Raw genomic sequence first — 4,756 nt, 5'->3', positions numbered from 1 at the left:
AAAGTTGCGGAGGAAAAAGGATTTACAATATCCCTCCTAGGTCAAAGCGCATCACAGATGTGATAAACCCAACTATCTTCAAACCCAATGTTGAAGGAAACCCCTCTAAGAACAAAGAGCTACACCAGAACCTCCGAGTGTGGCTGAAGATTATTCTGGGAACCATCCACCACCGTCCAGCCTCCAACTCTTCTGATTACATTAATGCAGACCAGAAATGCATTCTGTACTGCATTCAGAAAGGTGTGAAGATCAACCTCCCTGCTCTTCTCTTCAGATATCTGAGAGATTCAGTCAGAGAAACCAGGAATAACATGAAGCCCAGATCCTACATTCCTCTGGGGAGATTGCTTTCTGACATCTTCATTGAGCATGGACTGGTAGACGATCTGGAAAAGACCAGATGTATGGATGATCTGGCAATTGATGTAGGGAAGCCTCTGAATGCCAGAAACCTCAAGAGTATGGGGATAATCAAGAAAATACAAGTCAAGCCAACTCTGGATACATCCTGGAATAGTTTGAAAGATCAGAGGAAGATGCCTCATGGCCTTGCAAGATTCTTCAAGAATGAGCCCAGAGACGCTGTTGCCCTCTACCTTCATCGTCTGCTGGAAGAAGGTATTGATGTTTCTGATTTCAGTCTCGATGACTGTCTGGACTCTGAAGAAGATCTAGTCAGATACAAGAGAGGTGTTTCTGAGAGAAAGATAGCACCACCAGCAAAGAAGGCCAGACTTGAAGGAGCTTCTGGAAGCGGATCTTCAGCTCCTCTGCAATTTTCTACTGGTAAGTCTGTTCCTCCTGCTACCTCTGAATTTATGATGGCTTCCTCTAACCCTCTCTCTTCACAACCCATTTATACCTCCTCTGACATTACACCCTCAATCACCAGAACCTCCCAACCTACACCAGTTCTAAACATAGCCAGAACTTTCATTCCTCCCTCTAAACCTGCACAAACTCACCAAAGCACCTCTTCTTCTTCATCCTCTGAACCAGAATCACCACCTTATGTTTCTGTCTCTTCTGACCCTGAATTTTCTGATCCTGAATCCCCAACTATAGCCACACTTTACGCTCATAGACTTGCTTCACAACAAACACAAACCACAGAACCTGAAATAACTTCACCACTACAACAAACAACCACCATCCCCTCTGAAACTCAACCCTCTGAAATTCAACCATCTGATCCCCACACCTCTGATATCACCCCACCAAAAATTCCCGCTGCACCTGAAGCAGAATCTGAACCCTTAGACTTAAACCCTCTTTACGCTTCATCCCAATCTTCTGAACCTCAACCTGAACCAGAAATTGAACCAGAACCTCTCACTTTAAATCTCAGCCCTCCAAACTCTCCACCTCACACCTCTGAACCTGAACTTGAACCTGAACTTACCATACCTACCCTTGAGGAAGCCATCAGGCAGGTAGCAGAAGCTTCAATCCAGAAGGTCAAGTCTCTGGCTAACAACTCTGAAGTCAGTGATGATCCTAAATCTGTTAGGACACACTGGAACAGAGTCATTAGTTGGATGACCTCTGAGTCCTATAGGCTGAAGAATGTCTCTGAACAAGTCAGAAATGGCTACATCAGAGATGCTGAGGAAAGACTCCAGGAGAGACTAGCCAGAGAAGCTGAAGCCAGAAGGCTAGAGGAGGAGAGGTTGGCTAAGGAAGCTGAAGAAGAAGCAAAAAGACTAGAGGAAGAAAGACTGGCAAAAGAAGCAGAAATCCTAAGGGAACAGGAAGCTAAGGCTCTGGCGGATGCAGAAGCTCAAGCTGCTGCTGAAGCTGAAGCTCAGCAGGCTCTGACTCAGGGAGAGTCTTCAACTGCTATTCCGATGATTCTTCAGACTTTGAAGGACCTTAAGGAAGATTAGAATATCCTCCGAGACAGAATGGACAAGCAAGATTCGGTCAATGAGAACATCCAGAAGATGCTTGCCATGATCCTGCAGAAATTGCCTCAGAACCCTTAGGCACTTAGGATTTTATGTTTTGCTTGCCTTTTGTTGTTTTTGCTTCTGTCATCTTTTTGGATCTGATGTTTTGTTCTTGATCTTTTTGAATCTGATGCTTTGTGTCTCTATTTTAATGAAATGTTTTTCTCTTTAAGTTAATTTTTTATTACTATGTCTTTTTGATTCTGACAAAAAGGGGGAGAAATCATTAAATAGCTCTGATGAAAATTGTCTAAAACCTTAAGCACTCTGCAACAATTGTAGAAATGGCTCTGATGAAAATAACTCTGATTAAATAGCTCTAACATTAAATTTAAGAAATTGCAGAAAGTTTTCAGAAATCTCATTACTTGGAAAGCTCTGGTAAGAACTTCTGAACTCCCTAGCACTAACTCAAGGGGAGCTTTTGTCTATCTGATCTTATTTTATTCATGTTTCATCTGCTATTTTAAGTTGTTTTGTCATCATCAAAAAGGGGGAGATTGTAAGAACAAAAATTGTTCTACAACAGATTCCTTGATTTTGATGATAACAAAGGATGAAACCAAAAATGGCACCCTAACGAAAAGTTTCTAAGTGTGCAGGGTTCTAAAGAAAGAAGAAATGAATCTGATGATGTCATCAGATGCAAACAAGATCAGATACAAATTCTAGAGTATCAGAAGCATCTGAACATGAAGTATAGTCTAGAAGCTCTGACTCTGGAGAAACGTTATCTGTATATTCTGAAAGTTATCAGCGCCATCTGAACTCTCAAGAGATCAACATCAGAAGCAAGATTCCAAGATTCTCCAGAAACTCAAATACTCTGATTATGGATTTGCTAATCATGAAGAAGTAACGTTCAAGTCAAGTAAAGATTTTCAAATAGATTTCCTAAACAGAGAAAGAGATGTTAATCTCCACTTCCAAGAGAGAAGATACTACTTGTGGTAAGTAGTCACTTCAAAGATGAAAAGTTAAACTGCAGAAGCTATTTAAGTGATGGAGTAAACTCAGTTTAATATCCACCAGGTTCAACCACTACTTCAACTCATATATAAATAGAGCTGCAATCAACATTCAGTAACAAGAAATCAACTAGCCAAAACTATACTGAATTATTTCACGCTCAAGAAAATCATCTTTGCTCTCAAAGAATTTCACTAAGCTTTTGCTTATTAAGTGAAAAATCTTTTTTAAGTTTGTAATACTTGCTTTCTTAGAAGCACTCTAGATTACATATCTTGTATCTTTTATTTGTTTGATTTCCTCAAGTGACTTTGTGTGGTCTGTAGACTTGAGAAGACTAAGAGATTTTCTTCTGTCTTAGGTGTTGTTTGTAATCTTTCAGATTAGTGGATTAAGTCCTTGTTGAAGGCGAAATCACCTTGGCCGGGTGGACTGGAGTAGCTTTGTGTTATAAGCGAACCAGTATAAAATCCTTGTGTGATCTTCATTTTGAAAAGCGCTTATTTTTCCAAACAATTCAAACCCCCCCTTTCTTGTTTTTCTCACCTTCACCAAGATGAATGGGGTTGTTGAAGCGGCTAATAAGAATATCAAGAAAATTATCCAGAAGATGGTTGCTACCTATAAAGATTGGCATGAGATGCTGCCATTTGATTTACATGGATATCGTACGTCTGTCCGCACTTCAACAGAGGCAACCCCTTTCTCTCTTGTTTATGGCATTATGGTTGTCCTCCTAGTAGAGGTGGAAATCCCATCAATGAGAGTCTTGATAGAAGCCAAGTTGACTGATGCTGAATGGGTTCAGAGTCGTTATGACCAGTTGAATTTGATTGAAGAGAAGAGATTGACTGCCATGTGCCACGGCCAATTATATTAGCAAAGGATGAAGAAAGCCTTTGATAAGAAGGTCAAGCCTCGTGTGTTCCGAGAGGGTGACCTTGTGCTCAAGAAAGTCTTGTCTTTCACGCCCGATTCCAGGAGCAAGTGGACTCCAAACTATGAAGGTCCATATGTTGTCAAGAGAGCCTTTTCAGGCGGTGCATTGATACATACAACTATGGATGAGGAGGATTTCACTCGTCCTGTGAATTCAGATGCAGTCAAGAAATACTTCGCCTAAAAATAAAAACAGAATAGCTCGCTAAGTTGAAAACCCGAAAGGGCGGCTTAGGCAAAAATGAGCGTCTCGGTGGATTGAAAACCCGAAAGAGCTATCCAGGAAAAAGTTAGAGACATATAACAAAAAATGATAAATATGTATCCCGGTAGATTGAGTACCTCACCCTGGTGCAATCTAGGCAAAAAAATAGGGATTTGGCAAGTAACTGCATCCTGACAAGACTTCGTTCTACAAACTGTCATCCGTCGGAGATTCCCGCTCAGTCATCATCAACCAAAGCTTCAAATACATCGGATTCAGAATTGGTGGAGAAATGGTCATTATGTTCAATGTAGCCCCTTTTCCAATATATATCACCAATTTCGAAATTGTAAAGATCCATGGAGTCTTGCCATTTGCAGACTACCATTCCATCAAATAAATTTTGAGCCTTTATCCAATTATTTACACTCTTATTTGTTCCTACTTAACAAATATTTTGAATGTTTTGATTGAGAAATATCATTGTTTTTAAATAATTAAACTTTTCATAACTTGTTTTAAGTGAACATTCACAATGATGAAAGGATACTAGGATGTCTTCAGTGCTCTCCCAAGGATGGTAGGATTCTTGACAGGGTAAGACATTTGTTCATATTCCTGGCATGTTTGTATCTTCTTCCTCTGGAACCTTTTGTGGTTTCCTCTCCTGAGCAGAGTGTGTGTTAAAGGT

The sequence above is a fragment of the Lathyrus oleraceus genome, chromosome 4 (assembly GCF_024323335.1).
Source record: "Lathyrus oleraceus cultivar Zhongwan6 chromosome 4, CAAS_Psat_ZW6_1.0, whole genome shotgun sequence".
In the NCBI taxonomy this organism is placed as follows: Eukaryota; Viridiplantae; Streptophyta; class Magnoliopsida; order Fabales; family Fabaceae; genus Lathyrus; species Lathyrus oleraceus.
Note: the sequence above shows the minus strand (reverse complement) of the source record.